Source organism: Rhinoderma darwinii, unplaced genomic scaffold, assembly GCF_050947455.1.
Source record: "Rhinoderma darwinii isolate aRhiDar2 unplaced genomic scaffold, aRhiDar2.hap1 Scaffold_610, whole genome shotgun sequence".
Lineage (NCBI taxonomy): Eukaryota > Metazoa > Chordata > Amphibia > Anura > Rhinodermatidae > Rhinoderma > Rhinoderma darwinii.
In genome coordinates, this window is record NW_027464166.1 from 123094 (window position 1) to 145703 (window position 22610).

General features: G+C 47.5%; 12 non-coding genes across 12 annotated transcripts; all 12 read right to left on the minus strand.

Moving 5' to 3' along the window:
* Positions 1-1290: 1290 nt before the first annotated feature.
* On the minus strand, positions 1291-1481 carry LOC142726156 (U2 spliceosomal RNA). Its single transcript, XR_012876646.1, has one exon. It is a non-coding gene; the product is annotated as a U2 spliceosomal RNA (small nuclear RNA).
* A 1288-nt stretch (positions 1482-2769) lies between these two features.
* Positions 2770-2960, minus strand: LOC142726176 (U2 spliceosomal RNA). Its single transcript, XR_012876664.1, has one exon. It is a non-coding gene; the product is annotated as a U2 spliceosomal RNA (small nuclear RNA).
* A 1280-nt stretch (positions 2961-4240) lies between these two features.
* On the minus strand, positions 4241-4431 carry LOC142726157 (U2 spliceosomal RNA). The gene has a single exon (XR_012876647.1). It is a non-coding gene; the product is annotated as a U2 spliceosomal RNA (small nuclear RNA).
* A 1292-nt stretch (positions 4432-5723) lies between these two features.
* Positions 5724-5914, minus strand: LOC142726158 (U2 spliceosomal RNA). The gene has a single exon (XR_012876648.1). It is a non-coding gene; the product is annotated as a U2 spliceosomal RNA (small nuclear RNA).
* Positions 5915-7222: 1308 nt separating this feature from the next.
* Positions 7223-7413, minus strand: LOC142726177 (U2 spliceosomal RNA). Its single transcript, XR_012876665.1, has one exon. It is a non-coding gene; the product is annotated as a U2 spliceosomal RNA (small nuclear RNA).
* Positions 7414-8693: 1280 nt separating this feature from the next.
* Positions 8694-8884, minus strand: LOC142726159 (U2 spliceosomal RNA). The gene has a single exon (XR_012876649.1). It is a non-coding gene; the product is annotated as a U2 spliceosomal RNA (small nuclear RNA).
* A 5362-nt stretch (positions 8885-14246) lies between these two features.
* LOC142726161 (U2 spliceosomal RNA) lies at positions 14247-14437 on the minus strand. The gene has a single exon (XR_012876651.1). It is a non-coding gene; the product is annotated as a U2 spliceosomal RNA (small nuclear RNA).
* A 1292-nt stretch (positions 14438-15729) lies between these two features.
* Positions 15730-15920, minus strand: LOC142726162 (U2 spliceosomal RNA). Its single transcript, XR_012876652.1, has one exon. It is a non-coding gene; the product is annotated as a U2 spliceosomal RNA (small nuclear RNA).
* A 1296-nt stretch (positions 15921-17216) lies between these two features.
* On the minus strand, positions 17217-17407 carry LOC142726164 (U2 spliceosomal RNA). The gene has a single exon (XR_012876653.1). It is a non-coding gene; the product is annotated as a U2 spliceosomal RNA (small nuclear RNA).
* A 1292-nt stretch (positions 17408-18699) lies between these two features.
* Positions 18700-18890, minus strand: LOC142726165 (U2 spliceosomal RNA). The gene has a single exon (XR_012876654.1). It is a non-coding gene; the product is annotated as a U2 spliceosomal RNA (small nuclear RNA).
* Positions 18891-20170: 1280 nt separating this feature from the next.
* LOC142726166 (U2 spliceosomal RNA) lies at positions 20171-20361 on the minus strand. The gene has a single exon (XR_012876655.1). It is a non-coding gene; the product is annotated as a U2 spliceosomal RNA (small nuclear RNA).
* Positions 20362-21649: 1288 nt separating this feature from the next.
* On the minus strand, positions 21650-21840 carry LOC142726167 (U2 spliceosomal RNA). The gene has a single exon (XR_012876656.1). It is a non-coding gene; the product is annotated as a U2 spliceosomal RNA (small nuclear RNA).
* Between the last annotated feature and the right edge of the window lie 770 nt (positions 21841-22610).

The following is a 22610-nucleotide window of genomic DNA, read 5'->3' on the forward strand; positions in this document are numbered from 1 at the left end:
CCCGAACGGGCCGCGCGTTGCCCGAGCCTGCCCGATACTGCTGTTCAGCCCTTGCAGCGATTCAGCCTACTTCTAGGCAATTCCATGGGGCCCTGCAGGCTCACACACTCACAGCTACACGGGAGGTGAATAAAGGCCGGAGAGGAAGCCAGACAGGATTTGCTTCTTTTGCTTGCACCACAATGCAGTGCTGAAAGAGGAGGAATCTACATAAAAACGCCTTCCTGGCAACGCCCAAATGCCCTGCTGCCATGCAGATAAACACTGGCAGCGGCAGCAAGTGCATGCCCACAGCCACCCCTTGTTCCTTCACACCTTGTATCAGCTGTAATCCAGTCCAGTCCAGTGCTGCCTGCTGAGCAGCACTGACCAACACTGCCTGGGCCCAGGCTTTTATCTCTGAGGCCCCATTATGATGTCAGAAAGCTGGCTCTGGAATCCTGAGGGCTCCACTATGACACGTGCAAAGTTCCGTCTGAACTTTATATAAGACGGTGAGGCTCAGTCAGTCACTCAGTGTTGCCTGAGAGGGCAACACTGCAACAGCCGGCCGCCAGGCTGTCTTTTTTTTGCACAGCTAGTTGCCTCCAGGAGGCCACAAGAGGGAGACAAGGGACTGCAAAATGGAAAATAGGCATCCACCAACTTTACAGACAACTTCTCCTTGCTCCTACAACCTCCATCCTTGCACAGTTTGTTATTCTTCTAGGTAACATAGTAACAAATCCAAATTGCTGCTCTCTTTGTAGGCAAGCAAGGCTTTGTTGCAACTGCAATTCTTACTTCTTCTTGAAATGTAGGGACGACAGTACATTCCATCACATCCATCTAGTGTACACAGGTAGGTCCATTGTGGCGGGCAGGCGAGCGGGCGGGCTGCTTTATTGGCTGTTTGCTGTTCCCCTACTCCACTCCACTATTTGACTGTTGTGCTGCATCAATCAATCAATCAATCAATCAATCAATCAATCAATCAATCAATCAATCAATCAGTGGCTGGCTCAGGTGCAGCTCTTTAACTTACCTAAAAGGGAGGGCGGAGAGAAGACAAGGAAGGTGAATGAGGTGTTCCAATGTGAAATGCCGGAAACACAGAAACACAGACGACACACAACAAGAGGTGGCAATCTATTCATTAATTGCATTTAATCAATGAGCTCATTATCACTCATGCATTGTCCAACAGGTGTTGAAATAATGGGATTAAAAGGGGAGATCCCTTCAGAAAGACAGAAACAATAGCAAAGACAAAAAACACTTTTGGAATCTGCTTTTAGTCAACACATAAGGAAAGGGTGCACCGGTCCTGGAAATACTGCAATACCAGGTCAATGCGTGGAGTGGACAGAGCAAGCTCTATTTCCATCTCCCTGTTCTAAAAATCCATTTAATATATGGTCCCCAGATAGGGGACGTATCAGATATTAAACTGATAAGAACAGATACTACACTTGATCTTAGCCAAAAGGCCGAGAAGCGATAACCCGAACGGGCCGCGCGTTGCCCGAGCCTGCCCGATACTGCTGTTCAGCCCTTGCAGCGATTCAGCCTACTTCTAGGCAATTCCATGGGGCCCTGCAGGCTCACACACTCACAGCTACACGGGAGGTGAATAAAGGCCGGAGAGGAAGCCAGACAGGATTTGCTTCTTTTGCTTGCACCACAATGCAGTGCTGAAAGAGGAGGAATCTACATAAAAACGCCTTCCTGGCAACGCCCAAATGCCCTGCTGCCATGCAGATAAACACTGGCAGCGGCAGCAAGTGCATGCCCACAGCCACCCCTTGTTCCTTCACACCTTGTATCAGCTGTAATCCAGTCCAGTCCAGTGCTGCCTGCTGAGCAGCACTGACCAACACTGCCTGGGCCCAGGCTTTTATCTCTGAGGCCCCATTATGATGTCAGAAAGCTGGCTCTGGAATCCTGAGGGCTCCACTATGACACGTGCAAAGTTCCGTCTGAACTTTATATAAGACGGTGAGGCTCAGTCAGTCACTCAGTGTTGCCTGAGAGGGCAACACTGCAACAGCCGGCCGCCAGGCTGTCTTTTTTTTGCACAGCTAGTTGCCTCCAGGAGGCCACAAGAGGGAGACAAGGGACTGCAAAATGGAAAATAGGCATCCACCAACTTTACAGACAACTTCTCCTTGCTCCTACAACCTCCATCCTTGCACAGTTTGTTATTCTTCTAGGTAACATAGTAACAAATCCAAATTGCTGCTCTCTTTGTAGGCAAGCAAGGCTTTGTTGCAACTGCAATTCTTACTTCTTCTTGAAATGTAGGGACGACAGTACATTCCATCACATCCATCTAGTGTACACAGGTAGGTCCATTGTGGCGGGCAGGCGAGCGGGCGGGCTGCTTTATTGGCTGTTTGCTGTTCCCCTACTCCACTCCACTATTTGACTGTTGTGCTGCATCAATCAATCAATCAATCAATCAATCAATCAATCAATCAATCAATCAATCAGTGGCTGGCTCAGGTGCAGCTCTTTAACTTACCTAAAAGGGAGGGCGGAGAGAAGACAAGGAAGGTGAATGAGGTGTTCCAATGTGAAATGCCGGAAACACAGAAACACAGACGACACACAACAAGAGGTGGCAATCTATTCATTAATTGCATTTAATCAATGAGCTCATTATCACTCATGCATTGTCCAACAGGTGTTGAAATAATGGGATTAAAAGGGGAGATCCCTTCAGAAAGACAGAAACAATAGCAAAGACAAAAAACACTTTTGGAATCTGCTTTTAGTCAACACATAAGGAAAGGGTGCACCGGTCCTGGAAATACTGCAATACCAGGTCAATGCGTGGAGTGGACAGAGCAAGCTCTATTTCCATCTCCCTGTTCTAAAAATCCATTTAATATATGGTCCCCAGACAGGGGACGTATCAGATATTAAACTGATAAGAACAGATACTACACTTGATCTTAGCCAAAAGGCCGAGAAGCGATAACCCGAACGGGTCGCGCGTTGCCCGAGCCTGCCCGATACTGCTGTTCAGCCCTTGCAGCGATTCAGCCTACTTCTAGGCAATTCCATGGGGCCCTGCAGGCTCACACACTCACAGCTACACGGGAGGTGAATAAAGGCCGGAGAGGAAGCCAGACAGGATTTGCTTCTTTTGCTTGCACCACAATGCAGTGCTGAAAGAGGAAAGAGGAGGAATCTACATAAAAACGCCTTCCTGGCAACGCCCAAATGCCCTGCTGCCATGCAGATAAACACTGGCAGCGGCAGCAAGTGCATGCCCACAGCCACCCCTTGTTCCTTCACACCTTGTATCAGCTGTAATCGTCCAGTGCTGCCTGCTGAGCAGCACTGACCAACACTGCCTGGGCCCAGGCTTTTATCTCTGAGGCCCCATTATGATGTCAGAAAGCTGGCTCTGGAATCCTGAGGGCTCCACTATGACACGTGCAAAGTTCCGTCTGAACTTTATATAAGACGGTGAGGCTCAGTCAGTCACTCAGTGTTGCCTGAGAGGGCAACACTGCAACAGACGGCCGCCAGGCTGTCTTTTTTTTGCACAGCTAGTTGCCTCCAGGAGGCCACAAGAGGGAGACAAGGGACTGCAAAATGGAAAATAGGCATCCACCAACTTTACAGACAACTTCTCCTTGCTCCTACAACCTCCATCCTTGCACAGTTTGTTATTCTTCTAGGTAACATAGTAACAAATCCAAATTGCTGCTCTCTTTGTAGGCAAGCAAGGCTTTGTTGCAACTGCAATTCTTACTTCTTCTTGAAATGTAGGGACGACAGTACATTCCATCACATCCATCTAGTGTACACAGGTAGGTCCATTGTGGCGGGCAGGCGAGCGGGCGGGCTGCTTTATTGGCTGTTTGCTGTTCCCCTACTCCACTCCACTATTTGACTGTTGTGCTGCATCAATCAATCAATCAATCAATCAATCAATCAATCAATCAATCAGTGGCTGGCTCAGGTGCAGCTCTTTAACTTACCTAAAAGGGAGGGCGGAGAGAAGACAAGGAAGGTGAATGAGGTGTTCCAATGTGAAATGCCGGAAACACAGAAACACAGACGACACACAACAAGAGGTGGCAATCTATTCATTAATTGCATTTAATCAATGAGCTCATTATCACTCATGCATTGTCCAACAGGTGTTGAAATAATGGGATTAAAAGGGGAGATCCCTTCAGAAAGACAGAAACAATAGCAAAGACAAAAAACACTTTTGGAATCTGCTTTTAGTCAACACATAAGGAAAGGGTGCACCGGTCCTGGAAATACTGCAATACCAGGTCAATGCGTGGAGTGGACAGAGCAAGCTCTATTTCCATCTCCCTGTTCTAAAAATCCATTTAATATATGGTCCCCAGATAGGGGACGTATCAGATATTAAACTGATAAGAACAGATACTACACTTGATCTTAGCCAAAAGGCCGAGAAGCGATAACCCGAACGGGTCGCGCGTTGCCCGAGCCTGCCCGATACTGCTGTTCAGCCCTTGCAGCGATTCAGCCTACTTCTAGGCAATTCCATGGGGCCCTGCAGGCTCACACACTCACAGCTACACGGGAGGTGAATAAAGGCCGGAGAGGAAGCCAGACAGGATTTGCTTCTTTTGCTTGCACCACAATGCAGTGCTGAAAGAGGAGGAATCTACATAAAAACGCCTTCCTGGCAACGCCCAAATGCCCTGCTGCCATGCAGATAAACACTGGCAGCGGCAGCAAGTGCATGCCCACAGCCACCCCTTGTTCCTTCACACCTTGTATCAGCTGTAATCCAGTCCAGTCCAGTGCTGCCTGCTGAGCAGCACTGACCAACACTGCCTGGGCCCAGGCTTTTATCTCTGAGGCCCCATTATGATGTCAGAAAGCTGGCTCTGGAATCCTGAGGGCTCCACTATGACACGTGCAAAGTTCCGTCTGAACTTTATATAAGACGGTGAGGCTCAGTCAGTCACTCAGTGTTGCCTGAGAGGGCAACACTGCAACAGCCGGCCGCCAGGCTGTCTTTTTTTTGCACAGCTAGTTGCCTCCAGGAGGCCACAAGAGGGAGACAAGGGACTGCAAAATGGAAAATAGGCATCCACCAACTTTACAGACAACTTCTCCTTGCTCCTACAACCTCCATCCTTGCACAGTTTGTTATTCTTCTAGGTAACATAGTAACAAATCCAAATTGCTGCTCTCTTTGTAGGCAAGCAAGGCTTTGTTGCAACTGCAATTCTTACTTCTTCTTGAAATGTAGGGACGACAGTACATTCCATCACATCCATCTAGTGTACACAGGTAGGTCCATTGTGGCGGGCAGGCGAGCGGGCGGGCTGCTTTATTGGCTGTTTGCTGTTCCCCTACTCCACTCCACTATTTGACTGTTGTGCTGCATCAATCAATCAATCAATCAATCAATCAATCAATCAATCAATCAATCAATCAATCAGTGGCTGGCTCAGGTGCAGCTCTTTAACTTACCTAAAAGGGAGGGCGGAGAGAAGACAAGGAAGGTGAATGAGGTGTTCCAATGTGAAATGCCGGAAACACAGAAACACAGACGACACACAACAAGAGGTGGCAATCTATTCATTAATTGCATTTAATCAATGAGCTCATTATCACTCATGCATTGTCCAACAGGTGTTGAAATAATGGGATTAAAAGGGGAGATCCCTTCAGAAAGACAGAAACAATAGCAAAGACAAAAAACACTTTTGGAATCTGCTTTTAGTCAACACATAAGGAAAGGGTGCACCGGTCCTGGAAATACTGCAATACCAGGTCAATGCGTGGAGTGGACAGAGCAAGCTCTATTTCCATCTCCCTGTTCTAAAAATCCATTTAATATATGGTCCCCAGATAGGGGACGTATCAGATATTAAACTGATAAGAACAGATACTACACTTGATCTTAGCCAAAAGGCCGAGAAGCGATAACCCGAACGGGCCGCGCGTTGCCCGAGCCTGCCCGATACTGCTGTTCAGCCCTTGCAGCGATTCAGCCTACTTCTAGGCAATTCCATGGGGCCCTGCAGGCTCACACACTCACAGCTACACGGGAGGTGAATAAAGGCCGGAGAGGAAGCCAGACAGGATTTGCTTCTTTTGCTTGCACCACAATGCAGTGCTGAAAGAGGAGGAATCTACATAAAAACGCCTTCCTGGCAACGCCCAAATGCCCTGCTGCCATGCAGATAAACACTGGCAGCGGCAGCAAGTGCATGCCCACAGCCACCCCTTGTTCCTTCACACCTTGTATCAGCTGTAATCCAGTCCAGTCCAGTGCTGCCTGCTGAGCAGCACTGACCAACACTGCCTGGGCCCAGGCTTTTATCTCTGAGGCCCCATTATGATGTCAGAAAGCTGGCTCTGGAATCCTGAGGGCTCCACTATGACACGTGCAAAGTTCCGTCTGAACTTTATATAAGACGGTGAGGCTCAGTCAGTCACTCAGTGTTGCCTGAGAGGGCAACACTGCAACAGCCGGCCGCCAGGCTGTCTTTTTTTTGCACAGCTAGTTGCCTCCAGGAGGCCACAAGAGGGAGACAAGGGACTGCAAAATGGAAAATAGGCATCCACCAACTTTACAGACAACTTCTCCTTGCTCCTACAACCTCCATCCTTGCACAGTTTGTTATTCTTCTAGGTAACATAGTAACAAATCCAAATTGCTGCTCTCTTTGTAGGCAAGCAAGGCTTTGTTGCAACTGCAATTCTTACTTCTTCTTGAAATGTAGGGACGACAGTACATTCCATCACATCCATCTAGTGTACACAGGTAGGTCCATTGTGGCGGGCAGGCGAGCGGGCGGGCTGCTTTATTGGCTGTTTGCTGTTCCCCTACTCCACTCCACTATTTGACTGTTGTGCTGCATCAATCAATCAATCAATCAATCAATCAATCAATCAATCAATCAATCAATCAATCAATCAATCAATCAATCAGTGGCTGGCTCAGGTGCAGCTCTTTAACTTACCTAAAAGGGAGGGCGGAGAGAAGACAAGGAAGGTGAATGAGGTGTTCCAATGTGAAATGCCGGAAACACAGAAACACAGACGACACACAACAAGAGGTGGCAATCTATTCATTAATTGCATTTAATCAATGAGCTCATTATCACTCATGCATTGTCCAACAGGTGTTGAAATAATGGGATTAAAAGGGGAGATCCCTTCAGAAAGACAGAAACAATAGCAAAGACAAAAAACACTTTTGGAATCTGCTTTTAGTCAACACATAAGGAAAGGGTGCACCGGTCCTGGAAATACTGCAATACCAGGTCAATGCGTGGAGTGGACAGAGCAAGCTCTATTTCCATCTCCCTGTTCTAAAAATCCATTTAATATATGGTCCCCAGACAGGGGACGTATCAGATATTAAACTGATAAGAACAGATACTACACTTGATCTTAGCCAAAAGGCCGAGAAGCGATAACCCGAACGGGTCGCGCGTTGCCCGAGCCTGCCCGATACTGCTGTTCAGCCCTTGCAGCGATTCAGCCTACTTCTAGGCAATTCCATGGGGCCCTGCAGGCTCACACACTCACAGCTACACGGGAGGTGAATAAAGGCCGGAGAGGAAGCCAGACAGGATTTGCTTCTTTTGCTTGCACCACAATGCAGTGCTGAAAGAGGAGGAATCTACATAAAAACGCCTTCCTGGCAACGCCCAAATGCCCTGCTGCCATGCAGATAAACACTGGCAGCGGCAGCAAGTGCATGCCCACAGCCACCCCTTGTTCCTTCACACCTTGTATCAGCTGTAATCCAGTCCAGTCCAGTGCTGCCTGCTGAGCAGCACTGACCAACACTGCCTGGGCCCAGGCTTTTATCTCTGAGGCCCCATTATGATGTCAGAAAGCTGGCTCTGGAATCCTGAGGGCTCCACTATGACACGTGCAAAGTTCCGTCTGAACTTTATATAAGACGGTGAGGCTCAGTCAGTCACTCAGTGTTGCCTGAGAGGGCAACACTGCAACAGACGGCCGCCAGGCTGTCTTTTTTTTGCACAGCTAGTTGCCTCCAGGAGGCCACAAGAGGGAGACAAGGGACTGCAAAATGGAAAATAGGCATCCACCAACTTTACAGACAACTTCTCCTTGCTCCTACAACCTCCATCCTTGCACAGTTTGTTATTCTTCTAGGTAACATAGTAACAAATCCAAATTGCTGCTCTCTTTGTAGGCAAGCAAGGCTTTGTTGCAACTGCAATTCTTACTTCTTCTTGAAATGTAGGGACGACAGTACATTCCATCACATCCATCTAGTGTACACAGGTAGGTCCATTGTGGCGGGCAGGCGAGCGGGCGGGCTGCTTTATTGGCTGTTTGCTGTTCCCCTACTCCACTCCACTATTTGACTGTTGTGCTGCATCAATCAATCAATCAATCAATCAATCAATCAATCAATCAATCAGTGGCTGGCTCAGGTGCAGCTCTTTAACTTACCTAAAAGGGAGGGCGGAGAGAAGACAAGGAAGGTGAATGAGGTGTTCCAATGTGAAATGCCGGAAACACAGAAACACAGACGACACACAACAAGAGGTGGCAATCTATTCATTAATTGCATTTAATCAATGAGCTCATTATCACTCATGCATTGTCCAACAGGTGTTGAAATAATGGGATTAAAAGGGGAGATCCCTTCAGAAAGACAGAAACAATAGCAAAGACAAAAAACACTTTTGGAATCTGCTTTTAGTCAACACATAAGGAAAGGGTGCACCGGTCCTGGAAATACTGCAATACCAGGTCAATGCGTGGAGTGGACAGAGCAAGCTCTATTTCCATCTCCCTGTTCTAAAAATCCATTTAATATATGGTCCCCAGATAGGGGACGTATCAGATATTAAACTGATAAGAACAGATACTACACTTGATCTTAGCCAAAAGGCCGAGAAGCGATAACCCGAACGGGCCGCGCGTTGCCCGAGCCTGCCCGATACTGCTGTTCAGCCCTTGCAGCGATTCAGCCTACTTCTAGGCAATTCCATGGGGCCCTGCAGGCTCACACACTCACAGCTACACGGGAGGTGAATAAAGGCCGGAGAGGAAGCCAGACAGGATTTGCTTCTTTTGCTTGCACCACAATGCAGTGCTGAAAGAGGAGGAATCTACATAAAAACGCCTTCCTGGCAACGCCCAAATGCCCTGCTGCCATGCAGATAAACACTGGCAGCGGCAGCAAGTGCATGCCCACAGCCACCCCTTGTTCCTTCACACCTTGTATCAGCTGTAATCCAGTCCAGTCCAGTGCTGCCTGCTGAGCAGCACTGACCAACACTGCCTGGGCCCAGGCTTTTATCTCTGAGGCCAGTGGCGTAGCTATAGGGGTCGCAGCGGTCGCAACTGCGACCGGGCCCCCAGCTAGGGGGGGCCCGCAGGCCCCCCTCACCACAGTAGCACAGTAGTGCTACAATGATTACTCTGCATTGCTGGGTCCCTGCTGGGGTACAAAAGAGACCCAGCAATGCATTTTAAAGCATTGGTGGCAGCTCGGCAGTGAAATAGTCATTGCACGGAGAGGGAAGACTCTTACCCGCCCACTGTGCTGTCCAGCCAATCAGCTCGCTTCTAGCTGTTTCCCTCTTCCTGTGCAGAGGAATGGCTACAGCAAGAAGATCGTGTGTATGCCGGCTCCTCCCAGGAATCCTGACTCCTGCTGCTCCCTGACCCCACACCCGATGTATGTAAGTAACTGCTAGTAATGCAGCTATTAACCCCTTTATTGTGTATGTCTGTCATGCTGAGCAGTCACACTTCAGGGCTGACTGTTTAGCATAACAGAAAAAGTATATCCATCCATCCATCCATCCATCCATCCATCTTCTATCTATCTAATCTATCTCTATCTATCTATCTATCTATCTATCTATCTATCTATCTATCTATCTATCTATCTATCTATCTATCTATCTATCTATCTATCTATCTAATATCTATCTATCTATCTATCTATCTATCTCATATCTATCTATCTATCTATCTATCTATCTATCTATCTATCTATCTATCTATCTATCTATCTATCTATCTATCTATCTATCTATCTATCTATCTATCTATCTCATATCTATCTATCTATCTATCTATCTCATATCTATCTATCTATCTATCTATCTATCTATCTATCTATCTATCTATCTATCTATCTATCTATCTATCTATCTATCTATCTATCTATCTATCTATCTAATATCTATCTATCTATCTATCTATCTCATATCTATCTATCTATCTATCTATCTATCTATCTATCTATCTATCTATCTATCTATCTATCTATCTATCTATCTATCTATCTATCTATCTATCTATCTATCTATCTATCTATCTATCCACTGGCGTAGCTATAGGGGTCGCAGCGGTGGCAATTGCGACCGAGCCCCGAAGCCAGGGGGGCCCACAGCCCCACACACCACGTCAATAAAAAGTTACTATAGTAACTCGGGCCGCAGGCCCCTGTTACTATAGTAACAGACTGTACTTACCTTCCTGGTTCCGGATCGCAGCGGAGGTCCTGACGTCAATCACTGTGCGCAGCGCATGACGTCACAGCGCTATGCGCTGCGCACAGCATCGAGAGGACAGACCTACCGCCACGGCTGAAGAGGAAGGTAAGATTAGCCCTGACTGGCGGGGTCCGACTCCCGGGACCCGCCAATCAGCTGTTTTGAAGGGGCCGCAGCGCTCGCACGAGAGCTGCTTCCCCTTCATTCTGGTCACACTGTGAATCCGTGTCGGCGATTCACAGTGTGAGCGAGTAGTGAAATGAAGGGGAAGCAGCTCTCGTACGAGTGCTGCGGCCCCTTCAAAACAGCTGATTGGCGGGTCCCGGGAGACGGACCCCGACACATCAGCTATTGATGGCCTACCCTAAGGATAGGCAATCAATGTTTAGGGACTGGACAACCTCTTTAAGCCTACGATGTAGCAGGCGTAGAGGACCCATGAGACAGGATCACAGATTGTGTGATGCTGTCTGCTGGGCCCTATATCTAAGCCAATCACATGGTAGGCTTAGATAAATTGGCCCATGTGTGATCCTGTCTGATGGGCCCTGTATATAAGCCTACCACACTGTACGTTTAGATACAGGGCCCCAGCACACAGTAATCTTATACTATATAAGATTACTGTCCGCTGGACCCTGTATCTAAGCCTACCTTGTGATAGGCTCAGATACAGGGTCCCACACACAGTATCACACATGGGCCCTGAATATAAGCCTAACACATGTGTTACTAATCGTTTTTTTTTGTGTGTTTTCTTACAGGTTCGGCGGATTCCAGGACTACTTCGATGACGGCTTTCTTTTATTATCAATAAAATGGTTAATGAGGGTTGTGTGTTTTTTTTTTATTTCAATAAAATATTTTTTCTATGTCTGTGTTTTTTTAAACTATATTACTACCGCCTTAGTAATGGCCGCCGGCTGATTGACAGCGTCCATTGCTAAGGCGGGGCTTAGTGTTAGCCGGTGCAGCGGCTAACACTAACCCCCTTTATTACCCCGGTACCCACCGCCACCAGGGGTGCTGGGAAGAGCCGGGTACCATCCAGTACTTGACCATCTGTAGTGATGGTCGGCCACTGGGGTGGCCGCAGGCTGGTATTATCAGGAGGGGAAAGGCCAAAAACAGTGGCCCTTCCCACCCTGGTAATGCTAGGCTGCTGCTGCTTTATTGTATCTGGCTGGTTATGAAAAATGGGGGGGACCCCACGTCATTTAAAAAAAAATAATTGGAAAGAACGATGTGGGGTCCCACCCAATTTTCATAACCAGCCAGATACAACACAGCAGCAGCAGGCAGCATTACCAGGGTGGTAGGTGCCACTGTTTTTGGCCTTCCCCAGCCTAAAACTACCAGCCTGCGGCCACCCCGGTGCCTGCCCGTCACTACAGATGGTCGGGTACTGGTTTGTACCCGGCTCTTCCCAGTACCCCTGGTGGCGGTGGGTACCGGGGTAATAATGGGGGTTAGTGTAGCCTCTGCACCTGCTAACATTAAGCCCCGCCTTAGTAATGGAGGTTGTCAATCAGCCAGCGGCCATTACTAAGGCGGTGATAATAAAGTTTAAAAAGATACAAGCACATAGAAAAAATATTTTATTGAAATAAAAAAACACAACCCCCGTTAACCATTTTATTGAGAATAAAAAAACGCCGTCATTGAAGTCCTCGAATCCGAAGTCCAACAACCGAACCTGTAAAAAAAACACAAACACACAAAAATAATCTGTAACACATAAAGAAGCAAAATTATTATTCTTACCTATCCTGGGTCCAGCGCTGGACCCGCAATGTCAGCGAGCTGGGCCCTGTATCTAATCCTATCATGTGTGATACTGCCTTCTGAGCCACTGTATCTAATCCAATCATGTGTGATACTGTCTGCTGAGCCACTGTATCTAATCCTATCATGTGTGATACTGCCTTCTGAGCCACTGTATCTAATCCTAGAATGTGTGATACTGTCTGCTGAGCCACTGTATCTAATCCTATCATGTGTGATATTGTCTGCTGGGCCACTGCATCTACTCCTATCATGTGTGATACTGTCTGCTGAGCCACTGTATCTAATCATATCATGTGTGATACTGTTTGTTGAGCCACTGTATCTAATCCTATCATGTGTGATACTGTCTGCTCAGCCACTGTATCTAATCCTATCATGTGTGATACTGTCTGCTGAGCCACTGTATCTAATCCTATCATGTGTGATACTCTCTGCTGAGCCACTGTATCTAATCCTATCATGTGTGATACTGTCTGCTGAGCCACTGTATCTAATCCTATCATGTGTGATACTGTCTGCTGAGCCACTGTATCTAATCCTATCATGTGTGATACTGTCTGCTGAGCCACTGTATCTAATCCTATCATGTGTGATACTATCTACTGAGTCATTGTATCTAATCCTATCATGTGTGATCCTATCATGTGTGATACTGTCTGCTGAGCCACTGTATCTAATCCTATCATGTGTGATACTCTCTGCTGAGCCACTGTATCTAATCCTATCATGTGTGATACTGTCTGCTGAGCCACTGTATCTAATCCTATCATGTGTGATACTGTCTGCTGAGCCACTGTATCTAATCCTATCATGTGTGATACTGTCTGCTGAGCCACTGTATCTAATCCTATCATGTGTGATACTATCTACTGAGTCATTGTATCTAATCCTATCATGTGTGATCCTATCATGTGTGATACTGTCTGCTCAGCCACTGTATCTAATCCTAGACCCAGCAATGCAGCTGAAAGCTGCGGACCGTCGGCCATGAGAAGTTTGCGAGGGGGGGGGGGCCCAATAAGAACTTTTGCATCGGGGCCCATGAGCCTTTAGCTACGCCCCTGTCTGAGGCCCCATTATGATGTCAGAAAGCTGGCTCTGGAATCCTGAGGGCTCCACTATGACACGTGCAAAGTTCCGTCTGAACTTTATATAAGACGGTGAGGCTCAGTCAGTCACTCAGTGTTGCCTGAGAGGGCAACACTGCAACAGCCGGCCGCCAGGCTGTCTTTTTTTTGCACAGCTAGTTGCCTCCAGGAGGCCACAAGAGGGAGACAAGGGACTGCAAAATGGAAAATAGGCATCCACCAACTTTACAGACAACTTCTCCTTGCTCCTACAACCTCCATCCTTGCACAGTTTGTTATTCTTCTAGGTAACATAGTAACAAATCCAAATTGCTGCTCTCTTTGTAGGCAAGCAAGGCTTTGTTGCAACTGCAATTCTTACTTCTTCTTGAAATGTAGGGACGACAGTACATTCCATCACATCCATCTAGTGTACACAGGTAGGTCCATTGTGGCGGGCAGGCGAGCGGGCGGGCTGCTTTATTGGCTGTTTGCTGTTCCCCTACTCCACTCCACTATTTGACTGTTGTGCTGCATCAATCAATCAATCAATCAATCAATCAATCAATCAATCAATCAATCAATCAATCAATCAATCAATCAGTGGCTGGCTCAGGTGCAGCTCTTTAACTTACCTAAAAGGGAGGGCGGAGAGAAGACAAGGAAGGTGAATGAGGTGTTCCAATGTGAAATGCCGGAAACACAGAAACACAGACGACACACAACAAGAGGTGGCAATCTATTCATTAATTGCATTTAATCAATGAGCTCATTATCACTCATGCATTGTCCAACAGGTGTTGAAATAATGGGATTAAAAGGGGAGATCCCTTCAGAAAGACAGAAACAATAGCAAAGACAAAAAACACTTTTGGAATCTGCTTTTAGTCAACACATAAGGAAAGGGTGCACCGGTCCTGGAAATACTGCAATACCAGGTCAATGCGTGGAGTGGACAGAGCAAGCTCTATTTCCATCTCCCTGTTCTAAAAATCCATTTAATATATGGTCCCCAGATAGGGGACGTATCAGATATTAAACTGATAAGAACAGATACTACACTTGATCTTAGCCAAAAGGCCGAGAAGCGATAACCCGAACGGGCCGCGCGTTGCCCGAGCCTGCCCGATACTGCTGTTCAGCCCTTGCAGCGATTCAGCCTACTTCTAGGCAATTCCATGGGGCCCTGCAGGCTCACACACTCACAGCTACACGGGAGGTGAATAAAGGCCGGAGAGGAAGCCAGACAGGATTTGCTTCTTTTGCTTGCACCACAATGCAGTGCTGAAAGAGGAGGAATCTACATAAAAACGCCTTCCTGGCAACGCCCAAATGCCCTGCTGCCATGCAGATAAACACTGGCAGCGGCAGCAAGTGCATGCCCACAGCCACCCCTTGTTCCTTCACACCTTGTATCAGCTGTAATCCAGTCCAGTCCAGTGCTGCCTGCTGAGCAGCACTGACCAACACTGCCTGGGCCCAGGCTTTTATCTCTGAGGCCCCATTATGATGTCAGAAAGCTGGCTCTGGAATCCTGAGGGCTCCACTATGACACGTGCAAAGTTCCGTCTGAACTTTATATAAGACGGTGAGGCTCAGTCAGTCACTCAGTGTTGCCTGAGAGGGCAACACTGCAACAGCCGGCCGCCAGGCTGTCTTTTTTTTGCACAGCTAGTTGCCTCCAGGAGGCCACAAGAGGGAGACAAGGGACTGCAAAATGGAAAATAGGCATCCACCAACTTTACAGACAACTTCTCCTTGCTCCTACAACCTCCATCCTTGCACAGTTTGTTATTCTTCTAGGTAACATAGTAACAAATCCAAATTGCTGCTCTCTTTGTAGGCAAGCAAGGCTTTGTTGCAACTGCAATTCTTACTTCTTCTTGAAATGTAGGGACGACAGTACATTCCATCACATCCATCTAGTGTACACAGGTAGGTCCATTGTGGCGGGCAGGCGAGCGGGCGGGCTGCTTTATTGGCTGTTTGCTGTTCCCCTACTCCACTCCACTATTTGACTGTTGTGCTGCATCAATCAATCAATCAATCAATCAATCAATCAATCAATCAATCAATCAATCAATCAGTGGCTGGCTCAGGTGCAGCTCTTTAACTTACCTAAAAGGGAGGGCGGAGAGAAGACAAGGAAGGTGAATGAGGTGTTCCAATGTGAAATGCCGGAAACACAGAAACACAGACGACACACAACAAGAGGTGGCAATCTATTCATTAATTGCATTTAATCAATGAGCTCATTATCACTCATGCATTGTCCAACAGGTGTTGAAATAATGGGATTAAAAGGGGAGATCCCTTCAGAAAGACAGAAACAATAGCAAAGACAAAAAACACTTTTGGAATCTGCTTTTAGTCAACACATAAGGAAAGGGTGCACCGGTCCTGGAAATACTGCAATACCAGGTCAATGCGTGGAGTGGACAGAGCAAGCTCTATTTCCATCTCCCTGTTCTAAAAATCCATTTAATATATGGTCCCCAGATAGGGGACGTATCAGATATTAAACTGATAAGAACAGATACTACACTTGATCTTAGCCAAAAGGCCGAGAAGCGATAACCCGAACGGGTCGCGCGTTGCCCGAGCCTGCCCGATACTGCTGTTCAGCCCTTGCAGCGATTCAGCCTACTTCTAGGCAATTCCATGGGGCCCTGCAGGCTCACACACTCACAGCTACACGGGAGGTGAATAAAGGCCGGAGAGGAAGCCAGACAGGATTTGCTTCTTTTGCTTGCACCACAATGCAGTGCTGAAAGAGGAGGAATCTACATAAAAACGCCTTCCTGGCAACGCCCAAATGCCCTGCTGCCATGCAGATAAACACTGGCAGCGGCAGCAAGTGCATGCCCACAGCCACCCCTTGTTCCTTCACACCTTGTATCAGCTGTAATCCAGTCCAGTCCAGTGCTGCCTGCTGAGCAGCACTGACCAACACTGCCTGGGCCCAGGCTTTTATCTCTGAGGCCCCATTATGATGTCAGAAAGCTGGCTCTGGAATCCTGAGGGCTCCACTATGACACGTGCAAAGTTCCGTCTGAACTTTATATAAGACGGTGAGGCTCAGTCAGTCACTCAGTGTTGCCTGAGAGGGCAACACTGCAACAGCCGGCCGCCAGGCTGTCTTTTTTTTGCACAGCTAGTTGCCTCCAGGAGGCCACAAGAGGGAGACAAGGGACTGCAAAATGGAAAATAGGCATCCACCAACTTTACAGACAACTTCTCCTTGCTCCTACAACCTCCATCCTTGCACAGTTTGTTATTCTTCTAGGTAACATAGTAACAAATCCAAATTGCTGCTCTCTTTGTAGGCAAGCAAGGCTTTGTTGCAACTGCAATTCTTACTTCTTCTTGAAATGTAGGGACGACAGTACATTCCATCACATCCATCTAGTGTACACAGGTAGGTCCATTGTGGCGGGCAGGCGAGCGGGCGGGCTGCTTTATTGGCTGTTTGCTGTTCCCCTACTCCACTCCACTATTTGACTGTTGTGCTGCATCAATCAATCAATCAATCAATCAATCAATCAATCAATCAATCAATCAATCAATCAATCAGTGGCTGGCTCAGGTGCAGCTCTTTAACTTACCTAAAAGGGAGGGCGGAGAGAAGACAAGGAAGGTGAATGAGGTGTTCCAATGTGAAATGCCGGAAACACAGAAACACAGACGACACACAACAAGAGGTGGCAATCTATTCATTAATTGCATTTAATCAATGAGCTCATTATCACTCATGCATTGTCCAACAGGTGTTGAAATAATGGGATTAAAAGGGGAGATCCCTTCAGAAAGACAGAAACAATAGCAAAGACAAAAAACACTTTTGGAATCTGCTTTTAGTCAACACATAAGGAAAGGGTGCACCGGTCCTGGAAATACTGCAATACCAGGTCAATGCGTGGAGTGGACAGAGCAAGCTCTATTTCCATCTCCCTGTTCTAAAAATCCATTTAATATATGGTCCCCAGATAGGGGACGTATCAGATATTAAACTGATAAGAACAGATACTACACTTGATCTTAGCCAAAAGGCCGAGAAGCGATAACCCGAACGGGCCGCGCGTTGCCCGAGCCTGCCCGATACTGCTGTTCAGCCCTTGCAGCGATTCAGCCTACTTCTAGGCAATTCCATGGGGCCCTGCAGGCTCACACACTCACAGCTACACGGGAGGTGAATAAAGGCCGGAGAGGAAGCCAGACAGGATTTGCTTCTTTTGCTTGCACCACAATGCAGTGCTGAAAGAGGAGGAATCTACATAAAAACGCCTTCCTGGCAACGCCCAAATGCCCTGCTGCCATGCAGATAAACACTGGCAGCGGCAGCAAGTGCATGCCCACAGCCACCCCTTGTTCCTTCACACCTTGTATCAGCTGTAATCCAGTCCAGTCCAGTGCTGCCTGCTGAGCAGCACTGACCAACACTGCCTGGGCCCAGGCTTTTATCTCTGAGGCCCCATTATGATGTCAGAAAGCTGGCTCTGGAATCCTGAGGGCTCCACTATGACACGTGCAAAGTTCCGTCTGAACTTTATATAAGACGGTGAGGCTCAGTCAGTCACTCAGTGTTGCCTGAGAGGGCAACACTGCAACAGCCGGCCGCCAGGCTGTCTTTTTTTTGCACAGCTAGTTGCCTCCAGGAGGCCACAAGAGGGAGACAAGGGACTGCAAAATGGAAAATAGGCATCCACCAACTTTACAGACAACTTCTCCTTGCTCCTACAACCTCCATCCTTGCACAGTTTGTTATTCTTCTAGGTAACATAGTAACAAATCCAAATTGCTGCTCTCTTTGTAGGCAAGCAAGGCTTTGTTGCAACTGCAATTCTTACTTCTTCTTGAAATGTAGGGACGACAGTACATTCCATCACATCCATCTAGTGTACACAGGTAGGTCCATTGTGGCGGGCAGGCGAGCGGGCGGGCTGCTTTATTGGCTGTTTGCTGTTCCCCTACTCCACTCCACTATTTGACTGTTGTGCTGCATCAATCAATCAATCAATCAATCAATCAATCAATCAATCAATCAATCAATCAATCAGTGGCTGGCTCAGGTGCAGCTCTTTAACTTACCTAAAAGGGAGGGCGGAGAGAAGACAAGGAAGGTGAATGAGGTGTTCCAATGTGAAATGCCGGAAACACAGAAACACAGACGACACACAACAAGAGGTGGCAATCTATTCATTAATTGCATTTAATCAATGAGCTCATTATCACTCATGCATTGTCCAACAGGTGTTGAAATAATGGGATTAAAAGGGGAGATCCCTTCAGAAAGACAGAAACAATAGCAAAGACAAAAAACACTTTTGGAATCTGCTTTTAGTCAACACATAAGGAAAGGGTGCACCGGTCCTGGAAATACTGCAATACCAGGTCAATGCGTGGAGTGGACAGAGCAAGCTCTATTTCCATCTCCCTGTTCTAAAAATCCATTTAATATATGGTCCCCAGATAGGGGACGTATCAGATATTAAACTGATAAGAACAGATACTACACTTGATCTTAGCCAAAAGGCCGAGAAGCGATAACCCGAACGGGTCGCGCGTTGCCCGAGCCTGCCCGATACTGCTGTTCAGCCCTTGCAGCGATTCAGCCTACTTCTAGGCAATTCCATGGGGCCCTGCAGGCTCACACACTCACAGCTACACGGGAGGTGAATAAAGGCCGGAGAGGAAGCCAGACAGGATTTGCTTCTTTTGCTTGCACCACAATGCAGTGCTGAAAGAGGAGGAATCTACATAAAAACGCCTTCCTGGCAACGCCCAAATGCCCTGCTGCCATGCAGATAAACACTGGCAGCGGCAGCAAGTGCATGCCCACAGCCACCCCTTGTTCCTTCACACCTTGTATCAGCTGTAATCCAGTCCAGTCCAGTGCTGCCTGCTGAGCAGCACTGACCAACACTGCCTGGGCCCAGGCTTTTATCTCTGAGGCCCCATTATGATGTCAGAAAGCTGGCTCTGGAATCCTGAGGGCTCCACTATGACACGTGCAAAGTTCCGTCTGAACTTTATATAAGACGGTGAGGCTCAGTCAGTCACTCAGTGTTGCCTGAGAGGGCAACACTGCAACAGCCGGCCGCCAGGCTGTCTTTTTTTTGCACAGCTAGTTGCCTCCAGGAGGCCACAAGAGGGAGACAAGGGACTGCAAAATGGAAAATAGGCATCCACCAACTTTACAGACAACTTCTCCTTGCTCCTACAACCTCCATCCTTGCACAGTTTGTTATTCTTCTAGGTAACATAGTAACAAATCCAAATTGCTGCTCTCTTTGTAGGCAAGCAAGGCTTTGTTGCAACTGCAATTCTTACTTCTTCTTGAAATGTAGGGACGACAGTACATTCCATCACATCCATCTAGTGTACACAGGTAGGTCCATTGTGGCGGGCAGGCGAGCGGGCGGGCTGCTTTATTGGCTGTTTGCTGTTCCCCTACTCCACTCCACTATTTGACTGTTGTGCTGCATCAATCAATCAATCAATCAATCAATCAATCAATCAATCAATCAGTGGCTGGCTCAGGTGCAGCTCTTTAACTTACCTAAAAGGGAGGGCGGAGAGAAGACAAGGAAGGTGAATGAGGTGTTCCAATGTGAAATGCCGGAAACACAGAAACACAGACGACACACAACAAGAGGTGGCAATCTATTCATTAATTGCATTTAATCAATGAGCTCATTATCACTCATGCATTGTCCAACAGGTGTTGAAATAATGGGATTAAAAGGGGAGATCCCTTCAGAAAGACAGAAACAATAGCAAAGACAAAAAACACTTTTGGAATCTGCTTTTAGTCAACACATAAGGAAAGGGTGCACCGGTCCTGGAAATACTGCAATACCAGGTCAATGCGTGGAGTGGACAGAGCAAGCTCTATTTCCATCTCCCTGTTCTAAAAATCCATTTAATATATGGTCCCCAGATAGGGGACGTATCAGATATTAAACTGATAAGAACAGATACTACACTTGATCTTAGCCAAAAGGCCGAGAAGCGATAACCCGAACGGGCCGCGCGTTGCCCGAGCCTGCCCGATACTGCTGTTCAGCCCTTGCAGCGATTCAGCCTACTTCTAGGCAATTCCATGGGGCCCTGCAGGCTCACACACTCACAGCTACACGGGAGGTGAATAAAGGCCGGAGAGGAAGCCAGACAGGATTTGCTTCTTTTGCTTGCACCACAATGCAGTGCTGAAAGAGGAGGAATCTACATAAAAACGCCTTCCTGGCAACGCCCAAATGCCCTGCTGCCATGCAGATAAACACTGGCAGCGGCAGCAAGTGCATGCCCACAGCCACCCCTTGTTCCTTCACACCTTGTATCAGCTGTAATCCAGTCCAGTCCAGTGCTGCCTGCTGAGCAGCACTGACCAACACTGCCTGGGCCCAGGCTTTTATCTCTGAGGCCCCATTATGATGTCAGAAAGCTGGCTCTGGAATCCTGAGGGCTCCACTATGACACGTGCAAAGTTCCGTCTGAACTTTATATAAGACGGTGAGGCTCAGTCAGTCACTCAGTGTTGCCTGAGAGGGCAACACTGCAACAGCCGGCCGCCAGGCTGTCTTTTTTTTGCACAGCTAGTTGCCTCCAGGAGGCCACAAGAGGGAGACAAGGGACTGCAAAATGGAAAATAGGCATCCACCAACTTTACAGACAACTTCTCCTTGCTCCTACAACCTCCATCCTTGCACAGTTTGTTATTCTTCTAGGTAACATAGTAACAAATCCAAATTGCTGCTCTCTTTGTAGGCAAGCAAGGCTTTGTTGCAACTGCAATTCTTACTTCTTCTTGAAATGTAGGGACGACAGTACATTCCATCACATCCATCTAGTGTACACAGGTAGGTCCATTGTGGCGGGCAGGCGAGCGGGCGGGCTGCTTTATTGGCTGTTTGCTGTTCCCCTACTCCACTCCACTATTTGACTGTTGTGCTGCATCAATCAATCAATCAATCAATCAATCAATCAATCAATCAATCAATCAATCAGTGGCTGGCTCAGGTGCAGCTCTTTAACTTACCTAAAAGGGAGGGCGGAGAGAAGACAAGGAAGGTGAATGAGGTGTTCCAATGTGAAATGCCGGAAACACAGAAACACAGACGACACACAACAAGAGGTGGCAATCTATTCATTAATTGCATTTAATCAATGAGCTCATTATCACTCATGCATTGTCCAACAGGTGTTGAAATAATGGGATTAAAAGGGGAGATCCCTTCAGAAAGACAGAAACAATAGCAAAGACAAAAAACACTTTTGGAATCTGCTTTTAGTCAACACATAAGGAAAGGGTGCACCGGTCCTGGAAATACTGCAATACCAGGTCAATGCGTGGAGTGGACAGAGCAAGCTCTATTTCCATCTCCCTGTTCTAAAAATCCATTTAATATATGGTCCCCAGATAGGGGACGTATCAGATATTAAACTGATAAGAACAGATACTACACTTGATCTTAGCCAAAAGGCCGAGAAGCGATAACCCGAACGGGTCGCGCGTTGCCCGAGCCTGCCCGATACTGCTGTTCAGCCCTTGCAGCGATTCAGCCTACTTCTAGGCAATTCCATGGGGCCCTGCAGGCTCACACACTCACAGCTACACGGGAGGTGAATAAAGGCCGGAGAGGAAGCCAGACAGGATTTGCTTCTTTTGCTTGCACCACAATGCAGTGCTGAAAGAGGAGGAATCTACATAAAAACGCCTTCCTGGCAACGCCCAAATGCCCTGCTGCCATGCAGATAAACACTGGCAGCGGCAGCAAGTGCATGCCCACAGCCACCCCTTGTTCCTTCACACCTTGTATCAGCTGTAATCCAGTCCAGTCCAGTGCTGCCTGCTGAGCAGCACTGACCAACACTGCCTGGGCCCAGGCTTTTATCTCTGAGGCCCCATTATGATGTCAGAAAGCTGGCTCTGGAATCCTGAGGGCTCCACTATGACACGTGCAAAGTTCCGTCTGAACTTTATATAAGACGGTGAGGCTCAGTCAGTCACTCAGTGTTGCCTGAGAGGGCAACACTGCAACAGCCGGCCGCCAGGCTGTCTTTTTTTTGCACAGCTAGTTGCCTCCAGGAGGCCACAAGAGGGAGACAAGGGACTGCAAAATGGAAAATAGGCATCCACCAACTTTACAGACAACTTCTCCTTGCTCCTACAACCTCCATCCTTGCACAGTTTGTTATTCTTCTAGGTAACATAGTAACAAATCCAAATTGCTGCTCTCTTTGTAGGCAAGCAAGGCTTTGTTGC